The sequence below is a fragment of the Erinaceus europaeus genome, chromosome 1 (genome assembly GCF_950295315.1).
Source record: "Erinaceus europaeus chromosome 1, mEriEur2.1, whole genome shotgun sequence".
NCBI lineage: Eukaryota > Metazoa > Chordata > Mammalia > Eulipotyphla > Erinaceidae > Erinaceus > Erinaceus europaeus.
In genome coordinates, this window is record NC_080162.1 from 91,325,332 (window position 1) to 91,352,190 (window position 26,859).

The following is a 26,859-nucleotide window of genomic DNA, read 5'->3' on the forward strand; positions in this document are numbered from 1 at the left end:
AAACAGACAATACACCTATGTTTACAAGCAAATAATTTAAAGATTTTTGTTCCCTCTGGAATATACCATGGGCATTCCCTACAATCCACAGGGACAAGGCATTGTCGAGAGGGCCCATCAAACTCTGAAGGCTCAACTAAATAAAGATAAAGGAGGAACATATCCCCCCAATATCCAGCTAGCAAAAGCCTTAACTACGTTAAATCTCTTTAATATTTACAATAACTCGGCCTTACCCCCTATTATTCTTCACTGGCAAACACCATCTACCCTCCCATCTATTAAGGTCAAATGGAGAGACCCACTCGATAAAATTTGGAAAGGGCCTGACCAATTATTGACCATGGGAAGGGGTTTCGCATGCATTTTTCCTCAAAATTTCTCTAAACCTGTCTGGGTTCCTGCCCGCCATGCCCAACAATACCCACAGGATGGCACTGTTATTCCTGAAGAACAAGAAATACTACAAGAGGACCAGATGCAGGATACATCCCAGGACCCGTAATACGACATGGCAGAACCTACAAAATCTGGCTCACAGAGACCTCTCTCCTACCCTTTCCCTGTATGTCTTATGTTATAACTGGCCAGTTGTTTTTGTGAGTGAGTGTGTTGAATGACAAAAAAAAATTTTTTGCATGACCCATCTGCTTGGAGTACTCTAAAAGGTAATTGGCTTTATATAAAAATGCTGGACACAGCCAAAGTTTCTGGAGATGTCCAGAAACATTCCAAAAGATTTTTTTCTTTCTCCCTCTTTTGAATTTTATATATAGTTTTGGTGTATATGTAAGTGTTTAGTCTTAAACTGTGTGACTAATGACAGATTTAAACTTGTTTTTAAATAATGTGTTTTTATAACAAAAGTTCTTTTTCCTCCAGTTTGTTATAACTAAATGTTTATGGGTATGTCTCAAGTTTGGTAACACTAACTTAACGGTCAAAAGTGTAACCCTACAGCTACACTTTTACCAGACAAGGTAAAAATTAATTTGTTAAGGTAAGTTACTATTTAGGTAAAAGTCTAAATGTTCAACGTGACTATTCATTCCCAAAACTAAACTATATAAATTTTATATACAGGACACCTTTGAAGGGCCCCCAAAGGTGCCCTGTAAACTATCTTGTGGAAATTAATCCACAACAGATCTGGCATCAATCTGGCACTGTAAACGTTAAAATCATTGTCACGAATATGCGTTAACTCTCTAAGCAATTTGAGTCTGTTTAAAATACATATTTTAGCTAAAATTGGTCTCAAGATCCTGCGGTAGAGGCTGCTACAGGAGGTCACATTAGATGGCCTTTAAATAAAATCATAAAGAGATTCTAAACCAATTATAATCATCGAGGTATCAACTATAACAAACCTATAACTTGTTACAAGTTCAAATTAACCACGAGAAGCAGATTGTTTGTGTTTCTTTCACAGGAATCCCGGAAAAACCATCTGAACCCCTGCACACCCTGACGTCACCCACTAGATGGCACGACTACCGTGGCACACCCCCCGAAACCCTAGATGTCACTCAACGCGATCTGAAGAACCTGATACACAGACTCCAAGGACAGAACTTTCTTCATGCCTGGTTACCGTTCCTGCTTCTGACCTGCTTGTCATGTGTTGGCAGTTCCAGCTGGCTATCTACAGAAAAGCAACATTCCAGCGGCTGACCTCCCTCATGCAGCGTTGCATCCCCTGCCAATTCTTCCCCTAGCTATCTACTTCGGACTGAGACTTGTATCGGACTTTCTGACATACCCTATATACATTTTACACAATTTTGAAGCAGTTTATTTCCCTTCACGCTGCTGGTTTTTCATAGACTGATCCTGAGTAATTCATAGACTTTACAGACTGTTGCCTTGAGGACTATACAATGCCAAATAGCCCCTCTGTTTGGTGGGTCATGCCTCCCGCCTCCTCCTAATTATGTACCCTTGCCCCTTTCCCCACCCAAGCAGGGAATGTTCCTTTAAACACCAATCCTTCCCTTCACACCACACTGGCTTTTACTACTCCCCTACTTGTCCCTTCCTATTTTGTTATATCATTTAGGCTTATGCCCAAAAGGTTTCTGCCCCATGATAGTCTTTTACAGACTTTGTACATCTTATGCAATTACTAGATAGAAAGATAGAAAAGATGTAGAGATATTGTGAAGAGATGGTTGAGCAGGCTGCGCTTAAACCTATGAGATGAGTCTCTCCAGGTAAGTCTCTCTCTCTAAAGAGGGGTTGAGCACAGGAGGACGCATAAATCTCACAAGGTTTGCAGCCATTTAAGCCTTCCCTCCTCCACAGAAAGTCCTACATCTTCCCACCTGAGTATGGCATTCCTCTAAAACATTTAAGCCTGCTCCATTCCATTTTTCTTTACTATGTCCATTTAGATATAAAGGGATAGGAGATGTTGCTGAGGAGTTATTCTGATGCAGTCTCCACCCCCAGGTTTTTCTACGCCCCGCGAAATCCTAGAGTGCCCCTTCAACCAATCCTGGCCCTACACGTCACCCCTGGTTGTCGCCCAATAAAAAGCCCCCTCACCCCCCCCCCCTCTCTGGGCTCTCAGCTCTCCCTCTCTGAGGTCTCGCTCCCTGCTCTCCCCCGTGGTCAGGTAGTGGGGACGGCCATTGCTGGCTGGCTCCACGTGGTCTGAACCAACCCCCCCCATCCTATAATAAAGATTTGTGTACCCCTTTGCTCTGGACGTCCGCTCTCTTCTCCGCGGTGCAGCCCGACACCAGACCACCACAACAACAGTGTTATGTGCTCTCAACCAGGTGTGCCTCCAGATAGTTCTTACTTTAAACATTTTCATCATCCCAGAAAGTTCCTTCATACCTCCTTCAGGTCAATTCCTTACTTTCTAGTCTTCCACGAGGCAACTTCTTTCTGACTACAATGCACATGAGTTTTACTTGCTTCTGTATGACTTTATAGATAATTTGGTGCTTAGTTCAACTTTTTTCTACTTTATAAAATAAGATGGTAGGGCAGGGGAAATAGCATAATGGTTACTCAAAGAGACTCTCTTACCTGAGGCTCTGAGGTCCCATGTACAGTTTCCCCCACAGGATTATAAGCCAGAGCTCAGTAATGCTCTGGTAATAAAATAAAATAAAATAAAATAAAATAAAATAAAATAAAATAAAATAAAACGAGGCAGTGTAGGTACAATATAAAATGGGCTGGGTTGGAAAATAACTTTTCCTGTTTAAGACAAGAGCTGAATTTAGAGCCATAGGACTCTAGACCTAGTTACAGTTCTACCCCAAGTATCTGGGTAATGTCTATAGCCTGGCTTTACTCAAGACTCAATTTTCTTTTTTTCTTCTTTTTTTTTTTCTTTTTTTTTTTTACCAGAGCACTACTCAGCTCTGGCTTATGGTGGTGCGGGGGACTGAACCTGGAACTTGACGAAGCCTCAGGCATAAGAGTCTATTTGCATAACCATTATGCTATCTACCCCCACCCAAGACCCAATTTTCTTTTGTAGTAAAAGATGAGTTTTTCACTAAAATATGTGCAGGTACCTTCTGAGATGTCTTTTTTTTTAACTGCCAAAAGCATTTTTATTATTTATTTTTAACTGTATTAGTGACATAATATTGATTTACAAAATTATGAGATAATAGGGGTATAATTCCATACCATTCCCATCACCAGAGTCCTGTACCCGTCCTTATTCCCTACATTGGAAAATACAATAATTCTCCCAAGGTCACAGATATGGGTTGACTATTCCTATGACTATATATGCCCATTTTTTTCTATGGTCCTGCCTTCTCTTCCTTACTAAGTCACACCTACACCTATTACTATTTCTGAATGTCCTTCCTTTTTTGCTTTTCTCTCTCCAGGTCCTGATGAAATTGGAGTTCAGAGCCCTCTGGTCATCTTCCCCTAACACTTCTCCCCCTCTGGGAGTACGGAGCAAAATTCTTTATGGGATGCAGAAGGTGGGAGTTCTGGCTTTCATAATTGCTCCTCCACTGGACATGGGTGTTGGTGCCTTCTAAGTTTAAATATCCATGATTTAAATATCATGAGGTGGCCTGGAGATAGCTCACCTGGTGGAGTTTATGCCTTACCATGCATGAGTTTGAGACCCAGAACCACATGGGAAAACCATGGACGACACATGTCAACATATCCATGGATGGTGAAACAGTGCTGTGGTGTTCTCCTCTCAGGAAAGTGGTCAGGGAAAACAGCTCAGCTGGCAGAGTACAGGACTTCCATGCCTGAGATTCCCAGTTTTATCTCTGTTACCCTATATGCCAGAGTAGTACTCTGGTTTCTCTCTCTTATACGATTTAAATAATGAAACCATGCAAATTAATTTACATGAGAAGTGGGAACATGAAACTTTGATGGTGGGAGTGGTATAGAATTATACCCATTATTATCTTATAATCTTTTGAACCCCTAATAAGAAATTGAAAAAAAAATTCTCATGAGGACTGCTTCTTTCAAAGTCCTTATCAAAGAAACTACAGGATTATTTCATGGGCACTACTAAGAAACAAATCATATTTCTGGAAGTCAATTCTGGACACTGTTCATAGATAAACTGGCTAAAGCTCATCACTATAACCCCAAATCACATGTTTACTTTTCCTGTATTGACTGTATCTTTCTCTAGTAAGTAAGCCCTGAGTAATTCTTGGCTGTTGCAAAACTTCATATCCTCTTTAAAGTCTCCGAATTTGACACTGCCAGGTCTAAGCAAGAGATATTATAAGCCATTACTAGTGACTCGGCCCAAGTAGCCTATAAAATGACAGTCGCCCTAACCCTACCACAGCTGATGGAAACCAGGGGAACACCCAACCTTAGCTGGATTAAATCCAACTGTTTCTCTTGAACTTTAAAGACACAAACTGGTGGAGTTAGATGAGAAGGTTCCTATCACAGAAAGGTCACAGTTACATAGTACCATGGGAAACCAAGAGCTTTGTGGAGGAAGCTGTTCCGTAGTACAGATAAAGAAATGTTTAGGCCAGATGCCAAGTCCCAGAAAGAGGGAAGAAAAAAAAAACAAACAAAAAAGTGCTGAATTTCCAGAGTCCAGGACTATTTTATCTATCTATCTATCTATCTATCTATCTATCTATCTATTTATCTATTTTTGTCTACAGGGCTATCACTGTACTACTTGGTGCCTGCACTACGAATCCACTACTCCTGGTGGCCATCTCTTTTCCATTGTTGTTGCTGCTGTTGTTATTGTTGGATAGGACAGAGAGAAATTGAGAGAGGAGGGGAAGACAGAGAGGGGGAAAGAAAGACAGACATTTGCAAACCTGCCTCACAACTTGCGAAGCGACCCCCTGCAGATGGGAAGCTGAGCGCTCAAACCGGGATCCAGTGGTTGCGAAGGCTTCGTACTATGTGTGCTTACCCTGGTGTGCTACTGCCCAGCCACCCATGGCTATACTTTTTTTTTTTTTTATCTTTCCTCCTCCAGGGTTATTGCTGGGCTCGGTGCCTGCACCATGAATCCACCGCTCCTGGAGGCCATTTTTTCTTTCCCCCCTTTTGTTGCCCTTGTTGTAGCTTCGTTGTGGTTATTATTATTGCCCTTGTTGACGCAATTCGTTGTTGGATAGGACAGAGAGAAATGGAGAGAGGAGGGGAGGACAGAGAAGGGGAGAGAAAGATAGACACCTGCAGACCTGCTTCACCGCCTGTGAAGCGACTCCCCTGCAGGTGGGGAGCCGGGGGCTCGAACCGGGATCCTTATGCCGGTCCCTGCGCTTTGTGCCACATGCGCTTAACCCACTGCGCCACCGCTCGACCCCCGGCTATACTTCTTATGAAGGGTATCTGAAATGAATTTCTTTGTATCCTGTCAACAAATATTCCTAGTCATGTTTCTATTCATTGCAACTAAAATGCCTGAGCCTAAGACTGACTATAAACTGTGGGAGAACTTTAAATGGAGGTCTGAATACATAGTAGCATAGTAGGGATATGATGATGACACTAAACAATCCCTTAAGGCTGGCTGAATTAATGAGCAAAAGTTGCCTAGTGGGGCCAGGAGGTGGCGCAACTGGGTGGTGCAACTGGTTAAGCACACACATTACAGTGTGCAAGGATCCAGGTTCAAGCTCCTGGTCCCTACCTGCAGGAGGAAAGCTTCACAAGTGGTGAAGCAGGGCTGCAGGTGACTCTCTGTCTCTCCCTCTCTACCTGCCCCCTCCCCTCTCAATTTATCTCTGTCTATAATCCAATAATATGTAAATAAAAAAAAGTTTTTTGTTTTTTTTTTCAAAAAGCTGCCTAGTAATATGGTTAAAAACTCATCAGTTCTATGGTGACTTTGAGTAATCACCATATCTGTTAACAGTAATCCACAAGATAGCCTCTTTATAGTTAATCACTCACTTCTTTAACATCATCACTGTTGACACTCACAAGAACCCTGAAAATCATCCCCACTGCAGAGGTAAGCCAGTTAGAGCTCAATGAGTCAAGAGACTTGTCCTCCATATACATCCTTCCCACAATTCAAGTTCCCCTAAAAGGGAGAGAAATCACATCAGAGCTGGTCTCTAGGCAGGGTCCTATGCTTTCAAAGTTAACTTTCTTCTCTCTAAACGATATTCACTTCAATAATGATGATAGTAAACAGTTAATAGTCCAAAGTATGTTCTAAGGATATCTCTCTCTCCCTCTCCCTCTCTCTGACACACACACACAGACTAACACATACATATATGTGTAGTATAAGTAACAACTTAATGTACACAACAATCTTGTGTGGTATATTGTTGCCTCATTTTACAGATAAGAAAATAGAGGTGCAGAAAAAAATAACATGCTCAGTCACATGACTAATACACAGGACAGCCAGAATTTGATTCCATATAGTCTTATACTACTTGAAAAACACATGAAAGCAGATGGCCTATACTTTGCCCATAGCAAGTGCTTGGTGGGGATTTTTGGTATGTTATAGCACAACACACCAAAGCCAAGACACACACATACAGCAAACAAGAGCTCACTACTCAACACTAACAAAGGTGATACTCCTCACCAGGTAGTCTAGTCAGATCTCACTGAACTATTATTTCTCTGAAGCAGATTATGTTCTTTCATATCTTCTGTCCATTTGTGCATCCTCTTCCTTTTTTTTTTTTTTTTTTAAAAAAAACTGTACAAATTCTCCTCTACTCAAGTTTCACAGCCCAGTTTAGATTCTACTTCCTCTCTGGGACACTCTTAGATTTCCCCACCTTTCTCTAGCAAAATGAAATAGGACAAGGTCCACTGTATTCCCAGAGAATTCTGTTCATTACTATGAAGACTCTTATCCTACTGTGTTCTAATTATGCATTTTCACATTGCTTTTCTTCATTAGCTTCTCCAAGGAAGGTACAACCCCATAATTTCATAATTTTAGCATACCATCAAGGTTCAGTAAGCATCTCTGTATACTCAAACCCAACAACTCTGACTTTGTCAAATCCTACATGAATCACCAGTGTCTCTAAGTGGAAAAGGACTAGCAGGAATTGTCTTAGTTGCCTGTTGTTCTCTGCATATGCCGTCACCTTCCAACTACTCAGTATTTTCAGTACTTACATTTTTATTTTCTTATCTAACATTAGATTGTTTCTCACTGGAAAATCAGATTTAGAACTTCCTGACTAACTAAAAGAAAGGGTGTAATACTGCTTGGCTTTTCTCCTTATGGGAACACCAAGAAACAGGAGAATAGAGAACAGTCCCCAGATAATATCCCCAGGGTAAAGGATTTCCTAGTGGGGAATCCTTCCTTCCAGCACTTGCTTACTTATCCTTTTCCATTTTCATTTTAGAAAAGAAGTGGAAATTAGGTCGAAGCAATTCAATAACATTGCAAAATTCTCAGGGTTATAGTCTTCACCACTCAGCAGTACTACAGAATTCAACCTGCAAACAGCCAAGAGACAGAAGTTAGGAGTTCCACATGCAGGTCCAGGAAGCAAAGAACTAATATACCCCTTCTAGATTAAACAACTCTCCATCCCTTACCCTCCCACTCTCTTAAAAGAATAGCAGATACAAAGAGTTGGCAACTCGAAAATGCCTAAACAGAAAAGAGGCATACACTGATCTGAAGAAGATAATTCTACCATCAGGCATGAGAATGAAAGCCCAGGTTTTCAAAGTAAGCAGGAGAAAAATAGAACAGAGCATTCTCTAATGGCTTCTGGTAGATGTGCTTCTAAAATCTACACTTTATAAAAGGCACCACAGAGTTTTGTCAACCAATTGGCCCAGGAGAGACTGCTGGGAGCTGGATTATGTTATCAGGGTAGAAACTCATCTTAAGAAAGGGTGTGAAAGATGATCCCCTCATATTAGTAAGGAATTCAGAATGGAGAATGCCAGATTTCCTGCTCCTCCAGTCCCCTCATTCCTTTAATAACAGGACTAAGACACTTTTTGTTTTTTACTTTTGCTTTTACTTCTTTAGTGGGGACAACATGGGTAAATCTGGTTTGTGTTTCCTGCAACAGAATATATCATACCAGGAAAGCAAGTAGTGGTTCTAATCAGAAATACCATCTCAGTAAATAAAGGCTTCTCCCTCTGAAATCTTCTCACCTCAGAAGTGACTCAACTTCCCTTAGTTTAGACCTCAGAATAAGGATGAAGCTGTGAGATATGGAAGAGGGGAATTTGGCTAGCAGAGAACCAATCCACTTATTGTCAGAAAGGCCGAGACTGATCATCACAGCAATAACAGCTGAAGCTTCTTCTATTTGTTGAAATTTGTTAGACAGAACTCACCCAAATGTGTATGATTGAAAGTGTACTTAAGTGGAGCCAGAGGTAACGGTAAAGAAGGATGTCCAAGCTTACTAACTATCTGGGTTTCAGCCCTTAACACTTATCAAAGAGCAGTGTAGGAGTCTGCTTAGCCTACACAGAAACCTTCTGTGGCATTCCTGTACCGACAGAAAAGAACTTTAGCTCCCTAACACAATATTCCGTGTGCTCCAGTTCCACAGTTGGAAACACTCTTATAGACCCTCTGACACCATCTATCTTTTCCCCTCAAACATCAAGATCCGCTAACTCTGTATCTGGTCTGTGACATTATTCTTTTAACTTACGAAGCTGACAAACTACTACTCTTCTTTAAGGCTCAGCTCAATCACTCCTCTTTGTAAGTTATTCTTTCACCTGAGGCAAAATTAACTATACCCTATCATACAAACTTTCATAGAGTAATAATGTTCTGTGGCAAGTCATTCCCCTTGCCAGAGCAAGCAGGACCCGCACACCAGCAGTATCAGTACTGCCTGGAACCTGCACTATACGGAATCCCCATCTCTAATCCAGGCCTATAGCAGCAGAACTGGTCTTCAAACATGTTACAGTCTGAGAAGCAGACACTAGGCCTGCTTGTGTATTGTTAAGTACCTATCCAGGCCACTCCAAAGAGTGGTCCTCGACAGGACTGAGGGCTGTAATTCCAGGACCATTAGCAATATATGGGGAAAGACCCAACAAAATAGTGTCAATTCCCTGCCCACTTTCCCATGAAGTCTGAAGAATAGAGCCTGGCACATAATTGTACCCATTGAGTTCCATACCAAAACTACCCTCCAGGATGTCTCCAGAACTAACTGCCTCAAAAAGAGAACAAAAACACTAGTCACAAAGGACTATCTATTACCTAGAACTGCACAAATCCCTAACTATAACCATCAGGGAGATGGGTTTCAAATGGGGTTGGTGTTGACAGACCACTAGCCTCAATGGTTATGAATGAAAGGAAACAGAAACAGAGATGAAACGTAGACGGCATTTAATAAGCTCTTCCCCTACAATAGGTTTACTATATGGTCTTACTAGGGAGGCAGAGTTTGTTCAGTGAGCAAGTGTGACAAACTAAGAAGAGGTCATGGTTATAACTGGAATCAGGCCCCACTGACTGTGGGCCTGACTTTCAATACATATCCTAACAATATTACATTGTTCTTATAAAATCAGGCCAAGGCTTTTCATTTTGTAAATAAGGGATCGGAGGTTCAGAGAGGCTGGCAAGAACACACCACTTGTCAGGGACAAAAGGTCTACCACCCCCACCTCACCACTCTAGCTCTGTTCCCCACCTTCACCCCCAGGAGGACAAGAGACCTGATGATCCAACTGCCATGAGCACAAGCCTCTCTGAACCTCAGGTTGTGATTTATGTAAGGTTGGACAAGATGTTTTATTTTTGTTGTCACTGAGGCTTCATCGATCCAGACCAGCTTTTTCAGATTGAGAAACGAACAGAAAGACACTACAGCATTGAAGCTTCCTTCAGTGTGGTGAGGGCTAGGCTTGAACCTGGGTCGTGCATATGACAATGCAAGGTCACTATCCAAGTGAACTATCTTCTTGGCCCTGGACTAGACTTTGTACAAATATATTTATTTATTTATTTATTATTATTATTTTAATGAGACTACAACACTACTTAACTCTGGTTTATGGTGGTACCAGGGATTAAACCTGGGACTTCAGTGCTTCAGGTATGAAAGTCTCTGCATAACCATTATGCTATCTCCTCTATCCTAGATGCTTTTAGATTCTCTTCCTACCTTGGTTCTCTAGTGAAACCATATAACTTAACAATTAAAAGCTTGTGTTTTGGCATGCAGCAGACTTGGATTTGAATCCTAGCTCTAACAGATTTGTTATATGTAAAATGGCGATATGAATCACTCCTCCTTTATAAAGTTGCTATATACGTTAAGTGGGATAATATAGGTAAAGCATTTATGCATAGTATCTGGCACAGAATATGCAAAATTTCAACTGTGTGAACTTGAAGAAGTTACAAAACACAATAACCATATTTCTCCAGTGTGAAGAAACCCTACCTGCCAGGCTGGGGTATGCTGACTGCAAAGTAAGAGAATAAGAAGACAATCAGGAAAAAAGATCAAAAGAAAAAGGGGGGAAAACCACTACTAGTGATATAGTTCCATTGTTATTATCATCTTTATTATTGTTTTCCGAAGAAGAAACTTACAGAGTTTTATAGGGTCAGGCAGGGGCACACCTGGTAAAGCACCCATTTGTAAGGACCTGGGTTCAAGTTCCCAACCCCTCTCGGTAGAGGGGGAAATGTAACAAGCAGTGAAGTAGTGCTGCAGGTATCTCTCTTTCTCTCACCCTATCTCGCCTTTCCCTCTCAACTTCTCTATCAGGAAGAAAAAAAAAGTTTTATAATTAATTCCACAGTAGCTGTAAATATAGTGGTTAGTACATAGTAGGTACTCAACAAGACTTTTTTTAGTAACTAGAACAAAACCAGCATGTCTGGGAGTTGGGCGGTAGCACAGCAGGTTAAGCACACATGGCACAAAGCATAAGGATCGGTGGAAGGATCCTGGTTTGAGCCCCCGGCTCCCCACCTATAGGGGGGTCACTTCACAGGTGGTGAAGCAGGTCTGCAGGTGTCTATCTTTCTCTCCCCCTCTGTCTTCCCTCCTCCCTCCATTTCTCTCTGTCCTATCTAACAACAATGGCATCAACAACAACAACAATAACTACAACAACAAAAAAAACCTAGGGCAACAAAATGGAAAATAAAAAAAATTTTTAAAACCCAGCATGTCTAATGGGGTTATACATTTTGATGCCATGAGCAGGCAGGCAAGTGAAAAATTGGGCAAACTGCAAAATAGTCATTCTGCTTGAAGGAGTTCAAATTCAACATCTAAAAGCACTTGCCTCTGGCTCACCATGATTCAGGTTCTTCACACCACAGGGTGTCTTGAAAATCACCTAATCATTTTAGGTGATCTTGTCTTATCTTCCCAGGTACTGGAAACATAAGGAAGATAGCGCTGTAACTTATACTCCCTAAACTCCCTAACTGACTCAGGATAGGGTTGGTCTCCCTCACTTGGCAACCCGCAAGCATTGTACTAAAACAGTCAGGCTGTTAACTCAAGTTTATTTTCTATTATCTTTGAGCTGCAGAGCATGTAATCTTTTCTACCCAGGATCTGGGTTAAAGAGAACTTATCTTGCAGATTTTCTCTTCGGCATCTAGTATGGTTGTTCCTGAGCTATGTGGGCAGCTGCTACTGATGCTACTTTGGCACGGAACAGGCTAGAATATGCTATATACCCAATGGAGCCACTGTTTCCAAGTTTAGCCCCTACACTGTTTAACCTCCAAACTTCTGTGGCACCTCCTAGAGACAGTATAAGGTATAAAAATACCAGATTCCAAGTGTATAAGTGGAGGATCCTGGTCCTAATCCTGACTATTCCATTTAGGAATTTAGGAGCTTGCTATTTTTATGAGTAAAATGGAGATAATAATAATAACATCAAAAGACTCTAGAGGGGAATTAAATGTAATAGGCTTTAAATTGTCTAGCACTGAAGAGTTAGTCCATTGTGATCAATGCATTGTGCACTTGATATGTGGCTACTAAGAACTGTATTAAGTGCAGAGCACACACCAGATGTCAAATCTGAGTACACACAAAAATATAAAATATCTCATTAATGGTGTTTTTAAACTGATTACATATCAAGCTAATATTTTGGAAAGTGTTAGGTGAAGTAAATACATTACAAAAAACCTGTGAAATAACTCATTTAGATAGTGTGCTGTTTTGCCATGAGCACAAGCCAGGTTGGAGCCTGACCACCAACATATTGAAAGAAGTCTCAGTGCTGTGCTATGGTTTCTTTCACTCTCTCTACCTCTGTATCGTGTGTGTGTGTGTGTGTGTGTGTGTGTGTGTGTGTGTGTGTGTGTGTGTGTGTGACAAAAATACAACTGATTCTTTTTTACTTCTTAATGTGGCTACTAAGAATTTATTTAATGATATATATCTTACATTATATTGCTACTGAATAACATCACTCTAGCACACAAAAAAGTATCCCTTCCCGCACTGGGGACCACAACTCACATCTCCTTTCTCCTGCCAAATTCAGGTTCTCTATTCATCAGTTCTCTAGCATTTACAGTGTCTAGTCTTGTGCAAGATGAAAGAAGCAAATATACAAGAGAGGCAAAGTCAGATACTATCTACCATGATGATCTGGAGAGATATTAGAGCTGTACAAGTTTTGAGAAGGTGAGACAGACAAGACGATAAAAGTAGAGGAATCACTCCATCAGGGAGCAAAAGAGTAGGGCTGCTTCCCAGGGAAGTGATACTTGAGTGGGATGTTGAAGGATGAAGAGGAGTTTACTAGAAAACAGGCCAGGGAGAAGGAGCACAAATGTACAGAACGTGAGGAAGACCAGAACTTGCTAAGTAAAAGGAAGGGGACACAATCCAGTGTGCAAAAAAGTACTGAGAAAGTTAGTACTAGTAGGCTGAGACCAGGGAGAAGTCAGTGGGTCAGACCTCTAGGTGTAGGGTGTGGATCTGGAGAAGAACCCGCAAGCAGCGGGAGGCCAGCTAGTTTTAAGCAGCAGAGATCCCGATCGGTTCTCTATTATGAAAAAGATGCTTCTAGCCCCGGTGCAAAGCCGACAGATGAATGGCCAATGGACAGACTCGATAAGGCACAGGCAGCGTCCAGGCCAGAGGCGAGTGGCCAGAACAGAGATGGAAAGTGAGCTGAGAATGAGATGGGACCGGGGACTCAAGGCCCACTGGATTGGATGACCGGGTGATGAGTGTTTCTCTGGGGAGGGAGCTGATATCAAGATCCCCGCCCGCCCCGCCCACCCGGGTGTGGGAATGTGCCTCACAGCCCCGAACACCCGCTCCCCCCTGCCCTCCCCCCTTTCTCGTCGCGCCCCCGGGCTCTGGCCTCCTACCCTTCTCCCAAGGACCTCTGGCCGCTCCAGCATCCCCTCTTTGAGACCTGCCCGACCCATCCTCACCCCACTCGACCGCCCTCCAGGAGGGGCACCCTATGCACCCTTGTGGCCTGGCCCCTGCGAGAGGCATAGCGGAGCAACCCAGGCCCGCCCTCTCCAGCCCCTCCGTTCCCAGGGCTGATGCAGGCGCAGTCGCCAGGGTCCTCCCGGCTCAGGCTCTCCCCCCAGCACCCCTCGGATCAGAACCCTCTCCGAGCTCAACGCACCCCAGTCCCCGGAGCGCCCGGCACTCACCAGGGTGCAGACCTAGGCCCAACTCCCGCGCCCAGGTCTCACAGCCCCCAGAGCTCCAGCCTACTCCTGGCCCCGCCTTCCCAAGGTCCCGCCCCACGCAGGCTAACCCGAGCTCTTATTGCTCTGTTCCGCCATCACGGTGAAAATTCTTTTTTTAATTGGGCCATTTGCCTGTCACTCAAGAGAGGGCGGGTCCAGCTGCCAGGGGAAACGTCTGTGGTCCCCGCCTCCATAGCCTCAAGCTCTTAAAGAAACAGGCTGCTTTTCCCGCCGCGGGCTATAAGTGGACAGGAGGTAAAGAATTTCTCAACAAAGGTAAAAGCCCGCATCGCTTTCCATCTCAAACTTTTCTTTTGGTGCAGCCCTGGAATTCAGGAGAAGGCTCTGGTTCTTTGTGACAAATCAGTAGTTCCAGAGAGCTGAGTGGTCTTCTGGTGATGCTCAGCTTCGTGCCCAGCAGGCATGCAAGGCACACTCCACAGTGGGGTGCCTGTGGCTTGGGGGACTGAGTGGGAGGTGACAGTCGTGTCACAGGCTGTGAGCAGCCGCTCGACTGCTCACCACCGAGATGGAGCTAATTATACCGGCACCCGGGTCTGACCGTGGGCGCTGAGCAGAGGCAGAGGGGTGCAGCTCAGATGTACTGTTGGTAAAGACCCGTGGGAGGTGGCATTCGTCACTGCACCTGCGGATGGGAACAAAGCAGGCATCCAGCCAGGGCCCCGCTCGTGCTAGTTCCCTTTAGACTCGCGGCAACCCTGGTGTCGGTATTATACTGATCTCAGCGATACAGATGAGGAAACTGAGACTCCAGAGGGCTGGTGATTACACAATTTGTGACAGACAGGCCCGGTGGGACACCAGCCTGTTTTTATACAACTCCTAAGTTTGTGCTGTAACCATTTCACCTTACAAATCATTGCAATTCCAAAAGATAGGAATCTGCGGCTTTAGATACTTATCAAAGAGACTAAATAAGAACCACCATGGGTATGGCTCTTCAGTCTGCAAAGTGTCTACAAAGAAGTACTACTGGGGGGCAGGTGGTGGTGCACCTGCTTGAGCGCGCGTGTTACAGTGCTCTAGGACCCAGGTTCAAGCCCCTGGTCCCCACCTGAAGGGGGAAAGCTTCACAAGTGGTGAAGCAGTGCTGCAGGAGTCTCTCTGTCTCTCTCCCTCTCTATTGCTCCCTTCCCTCTCAATTTCTGACTGTCTCTATCCAACAAATAAAGATTTAAAAAAAGATTAAAATTTTTTTAAAAAAAAGTACTACAGACATTGAGTCCATTTGACCTAAGACCAGTTTTAACACTAGTCCTACTTGGCCAGCCAATTAAGTCACTGCTCAGGGAGGTTGAGGTTTAACGAAAATCTAGTGTCATTACAACAGCTCTTGTAGAGGTGGTCAGCAAGCTTTCTATGAAGGTCCAGGTAGTAAAAATACTTTTGGTCAGACAATCTGTCTTCCTCACTATTTAATCACTTCTGCTGCTGCACTGTGGATATATGTTTTTCCCCCCAATATTGGGGGCAGTGACTGTAGTTTACCTAACCCTGATCTTAGCTTGGTTGGATACCAAAGCCTTTTATAGGCTTTAGCTTTGTGTGATCCTAATAGCAATTTTGTTATTATTCATACTGTTGTTGCTGTTGATGGTGTTAACATCCACTTACAAAGCAGGAATCTAAGGGGTGGTTAGGCTAAGGATTTACCCAAGATTCACCTGTGCTTAGGTTCTCTTTCCTCAATTCATTTGATCACATTGTGTTGTGAGATTCCATGATTGCCCTCTGCCCTCAAGCTGATCTTGCTCTAGTAAACAGAAAACAGGGGTCTTGTTCGTATCACCTTTCCTTGACTTCAGGATTCTCTCTGTAATTCCCACCCACAGGAATAATCTTCCATCCTCTCTGCCCTCTTCTACTGCAACTCATGAACACTTTACGCTCTGAGTCCATGCTGTTTTCATCCTGCTGCCTTTCATATTAGCATAGTATCTGCTGAGATACAGGCTTCATGTAGGCAGAGTCTGTAGTACGGGCTGGTGACTGTCCCTTTTCTCTGCCTCCCACAGGCATAGGATGTCCAGATATGCCTCACTTCTATCCAGTAGTTTGCAGTTTCTGTTGGCTGGGTCTGCTTCCTCTCTGCTCCTTCTCTTTCTTACCAGCTGATTCCAGTCTTAAACTTGTGATCATGAGGATGTGTAGGGGGATGTCAATGCCACCACCCAGATGCTGTCAGGATCCCTTGACATGTGCACATGTGTCACATAGTAGAAAGCTGCCTAGTGACTTGGAATATGCATTTCATAGTCTTGTGCAAAAAGAGAAGTAGTCTTTTTTGTTCTTTAAGGCATGTTTTTTAGAGGGAGGGAGGCAACTATTTATTGTGCCCTTCAATCACTTAAGGCAAATGAACACCTCCTTGAATTTTGTGCCTCACTTCCCTCATCCTCCTTCTGGCCCAGAAATAAATCATTCAAGTTTAACAATACTGTCTCTCTCCCTCCCACCACCTCACCCCCTGCCCTGCCCCTTCATAAGCTAGAGCAAATTCTTTAATTGCATGTCTCAGAAACAAATTCTAGCTAATATTAGCACAAAAGAAGTTTATTGGCATGCTGGTGGCTAATTCACAGACATGACAGAAGTCTGGAGAACTAGGCTTAGAGAAGGTCTGGAGATGCCTTGAGTTGTTTAAGTGGTCAAATTGAATCAGTTCCAGCCTTTTTTCTCTTTTATTGATTGGATATTTCTTTAATCAGAGCCAAAGTCCCTGGAACAAGAGTATTTTTGTTTGAGTTCTGTTTCCCTATAGCTAAGGAGGGCATATCTCCCTTTAGCTAAAGAGGGCAGGTGACTTGGTTGACAACTACACTAAGACTACACATAAGCAGGGAATTCCAAATGCCTCCACCTCCACTCCCCACTGCTATCCCTGAGCAACTATTGCTGGGATCAAGTAGAAGAAGGACTTAAAGCCGAATATCATGATGACAAGAACCTGACACATTGTAGAGCATAGTAGTTAAGATTCCCTAGACTTGCAGCTCTGGAGGTGTAAAGAAAATAAAGCATTGAAGGAGTCGGGCGGTAGTGCAGTGGGTTAAGTGCACGTGGCATAAAGTGCAAGGACCTGCTGAAGGATCCCAGTTCAAGCTCCCCTCCCACCCACCCCCACGCCCCGCCCCCCCCTTCCCGCCTGTAGGGGCTATTGCTTCACAGGTGGTGAAGCAGGTCTGCAGGTGTCTTTCTCTCCACCTCTCTGTCTTCCTCTCCTCTCTCCATTTCTCTTTCCTATCCAACGACAGCAACAACAACAATAACCACAACGATGATTTAAAAAAAAACAAAAAAACCAAGGGCAACAAAAGGGGAAAAAATGGTCTCCAGGAGCAGTGGATTTGTGATGCAAGCACCGAGCCCCAGCAATAACCCTGGAGGCAAAAAAAAAAAAAATACAGCATTGGACTCTCAAGCATGAGGTTCCCAGATCAACCCTTAAACTAACATTGCATGTGCTGTAGTGATGTTCTGGTTCTCTGTGGCTCTTGTCAATCAGTCAATCAATCAATGGGATACCAAGGCTTTTTAATCATGCAGTTACTAGCTATTCATTCTTGTGTCAGTTACCAGAGTTCCGTGAACCTAAGTCTCCTCCCTTGTTTTTATTTTATTTTATTTTTTTTACCAGAACATTTATCAGTTCTGGTTTATGATAGAGCAGGGGATTGAACCTGGACTTTGGAGCCTCAGGCATGAGAGTGTCTTTGCATAACCATTATGATATCTACCCTCACCTCTCAGTTTCTTCCTCTGCACAGTGGGAGTAATAACACCATGACCTTGATGGATTATTAAAGAAGTGAAATAAGACACAATAAATGTAGAACATGGTGCAGTACCTGGCCCATAATGAGTACTCAATAAATTATAGATCCTAAGTTGATCTATTTATAACATTTTGAGTTTCTCTGAAATCACAACTGAAAGTGGAATATGTAGAAATACCCTCCCTTCCAGTTCTCTAATCCACTGACCTTCCACATTTATAGTCTGTTGTCCCCTCTGTGGCTTCACTTCCTTCTTTATTCAGTTTAGAACCCCCGTCTTCACTAAAACCACCCCCTTATGTTCATCTTCAGCTCCTGTGTTCCTTCTGTTTCCATCTATCCACCTGGGAAAGCCTAATTCTACTTAGCTCCAGCTTACCACCAATGTCCAGAAATTCATGCGGCTGAAGAAAAAAACAGAACTTTTCTGACTAGAATGGATCATTTTGCTGTGGAAGCAATCCTACAGAATTATTTACCTTGGCAGTTCACTCTCCTTTGCCCAGAGGCTAGCTTGTATCTTCTCTTCTGCCTTCAGCTCCTCATTCTCAGCTGATAGCCTTCTTACCTCTCTAACAAATAAAGAAAGAAGGAAACTATCTCCTTTTCTCATTTCCAAGTTCATCAGTCATCAATGATCTTGCATCCTACCTTATTTTCCTGAACGCCAACATACATCTTTTTCTTTATACCACACACTAAAAACATCTGGTCATCTAAGTCTTCATTTTGTTCTCCCTGCCCCCTTCAGCACTTATTAAGCACCCCTTATTTTTTAAATTGATTTAATAATGATCGACAAGACCCTAGGATAAGAGAGGTACAATTCCACACAATTCCCACCACCAGGGTTCCATATCCCATTTCCTCCACTGGAAACTTTCCTGTTCTTTACCCCTTTGGGAGCATGGACCCAGAATAATATGGGATAAGCACCTCTTCTGATCCTCTGCAACAGCTTCAGTTTACAGTTCATCTTCAGGTTATGTTCATCTTCTCTCTTTTACTCAGAAAGTTTGCTGTATCAGCACTCTTGTCATTCTCATCAGCATCCACCTCTGTTATAGACGGGTGGGCAGCTTGGAAAGACTTTTTTTTTTTTTTCATCACAGTCTATAAGACCCTAGATAATCTGGTATTTGGCTACTTTGATTTACTCTATTTTCATCACCCCCAAAGTCACTTTGCTTGAGTCTTACAGATCTAATTTTTCATTCCTTGGATGTATTCTTCCCACCTGTATCTTTGCACTTGATACTTCCTCTCCTAAAAAATTATCCCTGTTGGTTTGAGTCCCTGGCTCCCTACCTGCATGGGGAGTCACTTCATAAGCGATGAAGCAGATCTGCAGGTGTCTTTCTCTCCCTTCTCTATCTTCCCCTCCTATCTCCATTTCTCTCTGTCCTGTCCAACAACAACGACATCAATAACTACAACAATAAAACAACAAGGGTGACAAAAGGGAATAAATAAATAAATATTTTTTTAAATTCTCCCTATCATAGCCTTCTTGATATATTTTTGATATATTTTTTGATATATTTTTTGATATATTCTTGACATATTTTAGTTATATTTTGAAGGCCTATAGCTATACTAATGTTTTTTTTTTTCTTCTTTTTTTTTTTTTTGCCTGAGCCTGAAATCTGATATGCAGGTGGATCCTAATTATTGTCTGGGAAGATGATGCCATGGCTGGGAAAAGGACCAGAAAACTGGATCAGGGAAGAGAGTAGTTCTCTAATATGGGAAAAGTGTATAAATGTTGTTGACTGTAAACCTCAGCGATTTGGTGTGATCTGAGGCCCATAATTAGCTTAGGAGGCTGTGTGACCTCTGCATCCCTCTAGATCTGAGCTCACATTCTGTGGTCATGAGTAGGAACATTCGATACTGGGGCAGCATGGAATGTTCCTACTCTTTTTATTTTTAAATCACAGTACTACTCATTTGCCAGACTAGCATGGGGGTGCCTCTTCCTGGGCGTATACTCTCTGGGTTGGAGAGAACTCGACTGGAGCCAGCCTGGGCTGCTACTCACTCAGCAACGCGAGGGAAATGACTCAGGAACCAAACACATGGCGGCAAGGCAGTGCAATTCTTTATTGATCAGAGAGCCAAGGCTTTTAAAGGGCAGACCCGGAAGTCAGAAATGGAAATGTCTAGGAAAGGGGCGGAGAAAAGCAAAAGGGGGCTGTAAGGTAGAAACTTCCTTAGCAACTGTTGCGAGGGTTTTAACTGGTAGGATTAATACTACCCTGCAGGCAGGGAGGGTCTTGAGAGTAGAAAGAAGATAGATCAAAGGAATGAAATGGGTGGGGATCTTTCAGGCAAAGCAATGATTATGTAGATAAGCCATAGTATCAGGAATGCAGGGTGGAGCAGGGGGAGCTGGCTTAATGTTTTAAGGAATGCCAGGCTCCTGGAGGCAGAAAAATGCAGGGTGCTGTGTGAGGCTCCTCACAATTTCCCGACATCTCCCCCTTTATTTTTATCTAATGGCCATAGTATCAGGAATGTGGGGTGCTTTGTAAGGCAGGGAGTCTGATAAGACGGGGAAAACCTTTGGGGTTACTCCTATCCCTCCTTGCTCAGCCTCTTGGTAGATAGAGAGACTGATAGGATAGACACAATCCTCAGGTCAAGCCCTGCCAGGCTCTACCACATCCTCACAATTTCCTGACACTAATTTGTTGTTGGACATCTAGGATGCTTCCAGGTTTTGGCTATTACAAACTGTGCTGCTATGAACATAGGTATACACACATCTTTTTGGATGAGTGTGTTTGATTCTATATCCCCAGGAGAAGAATTGTTGGGCTACAGGTCAGGTCTTCTGATAGTTCTCCAGACTGTTCTCCATAGGGTTTGGAGCAATTTACATTCCCACCAGCAGTGCAGATGGGTTCCCATACCCACCTCTCCAAAATTTGTTGTTACTATCCTTTTTGATGTATGATATTCTCATAGTATTTTATTTTCTTATATTTGATAGGAAAGAGAGAAATTGAAAGAAGAGGGGGAGGGAGAGGAGAGAAACAGAGATACCTGCAGCACTACTTCACTACTTGTGAAACTTCCCTCCTATAGGTGGTGACCAGAGGCTTGAACCTGGGTCCTTGAGGATAGTAACATGTATACTCAACTAGGTGTGCCACTGCCTGGTCCTTTTTATTTTTTAAATTTTTTTATTGCAACCAGGGCTATTACTGGGGCTCAGTGCCTGCACATCAACCTCCCTGATCCTAATAGCCATCTTTTATTTCTTTATATGATAAGACAGAAAGCTCCAACTTGGGTCCTTGTACGCAGTATTGTGTGTGCTTAACCAGATGCGCAGCTCCCCCATCTCTTTTTTTTTTTTTGCCTCCTGGGTTATTGCTGAGTCTCCTTACCGGCACTACGAATCCACTACTCCTTGTGGCTATTTTCCCCATTTTTTTAATGAATCAGACAGAAAGGAATTGAGAAAGGAGAGGGAGACAGAGAAGGGGAGAGAAAGACAGATACCTGCAGATCTGCTTCACCACTTGTCAAGTGGGGAACCTGGGCCTCGAACTGGTATCCTTGCACAGGTCCTTAACTATGTGCACTTAACCCAGTGTACCACCGTCCGCCCCTCCCCTCGTCCCTTTTTTTTTTTTTTTCCCTCCAGGGTTACTGCTGGGCTCGGTGTCTGCCACCATGATTCCACCACTCCTGGAGGCCATTTTTTTTCCTTTTTTTTTTTTTTTTAAAATTAAAATTAATTTTTAATTTAAAATTTAAATTAAGTTGTGACCTCTTTTTTTTTTATTTTTATTTTTATTTTTTTTTTATTTAAATTTTTAATTTAAGAAAGGATTAGTGAACAAAAGCATAAGGTAGGAGGGGTACAACTCCACACAATTCCCACCACCCATTTTTTTTTCCTTTTTGTTGCCCTTGTTGTTGTAGCCTCGTTGTGGTTATTATTGCCATTGTTGATCTTGTTCGTTGTTGGATAGGGCAGAGAGAAATGGAGAGAGGAGGGGGAGAGAAAGATAGACACCTACAGACCTGCTTCACCGCCTGTGAAGCGACTCCCCTGCAGGTGGGGATCTTTAGGCGGTCCCTGCGCTTTGTGCCACATGCACTTAACCCACTGCGCCACCGCCCAACCCCCAGTCCCATTTTTTTTTAATCAGCTCTATTTTTTTTTAATTTATAAAATGGAAATGTTGACAAGACTGTAGGATAAGAGGGGTACAATTCCAAACAATTCCCACCACCACCACAATTTCCACCACTATTATCCCATCACCTCTCTTGACAGCTTTCCTGTTCTTTATCCCTCTGGGAGTATGGACCCAGGGTCATTTTTGGGTGCAAAAGGTGGAAGGTCTGGCTCCTGTAATTGCTTCTCCGCTGAGCATGGGTGTTGGCAGGCCAATCCATACTCCCAACCTGTCTCTCTCTTTCCCTAGTGGGGCAGGGCTCTGGGGAGGTAGGGCTCCAGGACACACTGGTGGGGTTGTCTGCCCAGGGAACTCAGGTTGGCATCATGGTAGCATCTGGAACCTGGTGGCTAAAAAAAATTAAGATATAAATCAGAACAAATTGTTGGTTAATCATGAACCTAAAGGCAAGAATACTACAGATGAGATTTGGGGTCTCCATTTTGGAAAAAGCTAGTAGGTCTATTTTAGATATATTCCAAGGGGTCAATGAATTTACTGGTTTTTGCCTGAGCCTGACAGCTAACATGCAGGTGGACCCAAGTTATAGTTGGAAAAAGGACTATAAAGGGGAGTCAGGCAGCGGGTTAAGCACAGATGGTGCGAAGTGCAAGGACTGGCATAAGAATCCCGGTTAGAGCCCCTGGCTCCCCACCTGTACGGGAGTCACTTCACAAGTGGTGAAGCAGGTCTTTAGGTGTCTGTCTTTCTCTCCCCCTTTATCTTCCCCTCCTCTCTCCATTTCTCTCTGTCCTGTCCAACAACGACGACATCAATAACAACAACTACAACAATAAAACAATAAGGGCAACAAGAGGGAATAAATAAGTAAAAATATTTTTTTTAAAAAAAGGGCTAGAAAGCTGGATCAGGGAAGAGGGTAGCGCCCAAATATGGGGAAAGTATATAAATATTGTTAACTGTAAACCCCACCGATTTGATCTGGGGCCCATAGTCAGCACAGGAGCCTGTGTAACCTCTGCATCCCTGTATGTCTGAGCTCACATTTTGTGGTCATGGCTAGGAACATTCTAGGCTGCAATAATTTTAGGATCCATTTTCCTCAAGTGATAGAGTATGTTGCCCAACCTCCCTTCGGTTCCCTAACCCTACCATTGTTCATTCACATTGAGGGCAAGTTCCTATAGGGGCCCAAAAAGGGGTCCATTATGTTATTCCTGATGGAGATGACCTGTGACAGTGGTGAGAAGGATCTGTTAGAGGTTTAAGCCCATCATGTCTGTGTGGGAATCCCAGGACTCCCTGACTAGGGCCCCTGGTGATGGGGTAGCCTGGTAGTGACCAAATAGTCATCATCAAAGTATGCCAGTCTCTTGACCTTATCCAATTTTTGTAGTGTTTACTTTGTCTGACAAGGTTAGCTTTGGAGTGAGTGAAGGAAGTTAAATAGGAAGTAGGTGAGTAGGGTATCTAGGTCTGAGTAGAAACTATTTGATAGTATTTTTGTGTGTCATTTTCTAGGTCTTTCTACTTGCTGCATTTATTGACTCACTGCAAACTATTGCACACTTTTGCTTTAAAGTATATATTTTCCCCTCACTTATGGATACATGTACAAATACACTATCTCATGGGCCTTTCTCTGTATCTAGGTTTTGAGGCTTTGTTAGGAAGTGCACCACCTGAAATACAATTAAGGAGTTCTATGAGCTAGGAAAGGTCTCACCAAAGTAATGAAGCTAAAGAGTTGACATTCCACGCCTGATGTCTCTGGACACAGTCCAAAGTGTAACATGCTGAGGTGATACTGGTTGCACTGACTTAGTTGAGATCAGCAGATACAGTATTAATTGGTATGACTGAGAGAAACATGCAGGGAAGCAAGCCCCACCCCAGATGTTCCAGTACTGGGAGAAATATGGGTTTTGTAGAGAATGGGGAAGGTTCCTGCTGTCTTAGGGTTTAAGAAGGCAATTGGTAGTTATAGCTATAACAAAATTATTTGGCAATTGGGTTAACTTTGAAAATCCCATTGTTAGGATTTGCTGTATCATACAAGACCTCACCATAATTTATGTCCTTTAATACTATTTACATATAGCTGTATCTTATAAAGTAACACCACCAGTTGTTTCTGTTCTCCCTGTCTAAGCTTATAAGTGATTAAATATTTCAAAGCGTAAGTCATTATTATGAATGTACTAATGATTTGAGCCCACTGTTAAAATTCAATCTGATTACAAATTTGAAGTCTTAAGTACTTAGATTGAAGGAATATATACTCAGAACTGGGAACTACGCATCAAAAAAGAGACATTCAATCCATTTTCTCCCTCTCATATTAATAAAATAGTGATTTGTAAGACTAAATTAATAGGAGTGTATATTAACACCATTCCCACCACCAAAGGTCTGTGTCCCCCACCCCCACATCCCCAGTGAAGCCAACCATCTTCCTTCACCCTCCACCTGGAGATTTTTACTTTGGTGCCGTAGTCCAAACTCAGGCAGATTCTGCTTTGGGTTTCCCTTTCTATTCTTCTTTCTTCAGTTCTGTTTATGAGTGAGGTCATCCATACTTGGCTTTCTCTTTCTGACTTACCTCACTTAACATATTCCTTCTAGCTCCATCCAATATGGGTCAGAAAAGGTGGGAAATAGAAAAAGGAATAGCTGTGTAGTATTCCATTGTGTAAATATACCACAATTTTCTCAGCTATTCATCTTTTATTGGACACCTAGGTTGCTTCCAGGTTTTAGCTATTACAAATTGTGCTGCTATGAACATAGATGTACACATATCTTTTTGGTTGGGTGTTATGGAATCCTTAGGATATATCCCTAGGAGAGGAATTACTGGGTCATATGGGAGGTCTATTACTAGCCTTGTGAGTGTTCTCCAGACTGCTCTCCACAAGGGTTGGACTATTTACATTCCCACCAGCAGTGCAGGAGAGTTCTTTTGTCCTCATAACCTCTTCAGCATTTGCTGCTGCTGTCATTTTTGATGTATGACATTCTCAAAGGGGTGAGGTGGTATCTCATTGTTGTCTATATTTGCATTTCTCTGACAAACAGTGACCTGGAGCAATTATTCATATGTTTGTTGGCCTTTTAGATATCTTCTTTAGTGAAGATTCTGTTCACATCTTCTGCCCATTTTTGGATGGGGTCATTTGCTTTTTTGTTGCTAAGTTTTGTGAGCTCTTTATATATTTTAGTTATTAGACTCTTGTCTGATGTGTGGCATGTGAAGATCTTCTCCCATTTCTGTGAGGGGTCTCTTTGTTTGGATGATGGTTACTTTTGCTGTGCAGAAGCTTTTCAATCTGATGTAGTCCCATTGATTTGTTTTTGTTTTAGTTTTCCTTGCAATTGGGTTTGTATCATCAAAGAGGTTTAGGTGGGAAAGTGTTCCACTAATATTTTCCTTTAAGTATTTGATAGTTTCTGGTCTAACATCCATGTCCTTGATCCATTTGGAGTTGACTTTGTTTCTGGTGAGATAAAGTGGTTCAGTTTCATTCTTGTGCATGTTTCAACCCAGCTTCTCCAGCACCATTTGTTGAAGAGAGCCTCCTTCCTCCATTTAATAATTTGGGCCCCTTTATAAAAAATTAGATTTCCATAGGTGTGGAGGTTTAGTTCTGGGCTTTCAGTTATGTTCCACTGGTCTGTGTACCTATTTTTGTTCCAGTACCAGGCTATTTTGATAAGATAGAGAAGGGGGAGTTAAAGAAGGAGAGAGAAAGATAGACACCTGCAGACCTGCTTGTAAAGTGATCTAGCCCCCTGCAGGTGGGGAACCGGGGCTTCTAACCAGGATCCTTGCATGGATCCTTGTGCTTCATATTATGTGCACTTAACCCAGTGCACCACCTTTAACCTTTCCCTCTCCTCCCTGCCCCATTTTTCTTTTTTCTTTTTTTTAAATCAGTTCTACTTTAGGTATGAGTTCCACAACAGCAAGAATGCTCACAGTCTTGTTCCTGGCAATATCCTTAACACTAAACACATTGTAGGTGGTCAGTATTTCATTGATTATACCATTGAATAACAAATACAAAGAAACTGTGGGCAAATGGAGGATCTATATGAACTAGACTCATGTTATGTTTGAAATTTCCTAAGTTCTCAAAAAGATAAGCATGCTGTGGCCTGGGAGGCGGCACAGTGGATAAAGAAGTGGATTATCAAGTATGAGATCCCCGGTTTGATCCCTGGCATCCTATGTACCAGAGTGGAAGTCTGGTCCTTGCTCTCTCTCTTTTATTCTCTCCTTCTCAGCCTTATAAATGAATTTAAAAAATAAAGATAAACATGCCTTTCTCTCAGTTACTCCTAAAATATAACTCCTGCCATCACATCAGGATTTCTGACATCTGACATAGTGATGCATAAATGTTAAAATCTACACTTATCTGCTAAATTAGTAAGAGTCACCATTTATTGTGAGTCTATTACACTCCAAGACCTCTGCTGGGGACTACTGCATAAACTACCTCTTTTAAAACTATTAGTATGGAGCAGGGAGCAGGGAAATCACTCCCCCCCCAAAAAAAAGTGCCTCTTGGGGCCAGGCAGTGGCACACCATTTAAGTGCAAGGACCTGTGCGAGGATCCAGGTTCTAGCTCCTGACTCCTCACTTAAAGGGGGGTCGCTTCACAAGCAATGAAGCAGGTCTTCAGGTGTTTCTCTCTATCTCTCCTTCTTTATCTCTCTCTCACCTCTCAACTTTTCTCTGTTCTATCCAATAAAAAGAAAACA

General features: G+C 42.7%; 1 protein-coding gene across 7 annotated transcripts in view; it reads right to left on the reverse strand.

Annotated features, from left to right (window-relative positions):
• Window positions 1–14,179, reverse strand: part of ELMO2 (engulfment and cell motility 2) — a 62,553-nt gene extending 48,374 nt beyond the window's left edge. For 5 of the 7 annotated variants that reach the window (XM_007533045.3, XM_060190935.1, XM_060190936.1 and 2 more), the window contains exon 1: window positions 14,099–14,179. The gene's annotated coding sequence lies outside the window, so the exon portion shown is untranslated. Of the gene's footprint in view, window positions 1–11,736; window positions 11,831–14,098 lie in introns of those variants that run through there. The other 2 variants (XM_060190932.1, XM_060190934.1) reach the window with 2 other exon arrangements.
• Window positions 14,180–26,859: the final 12,680 nt, after the last annotated feature.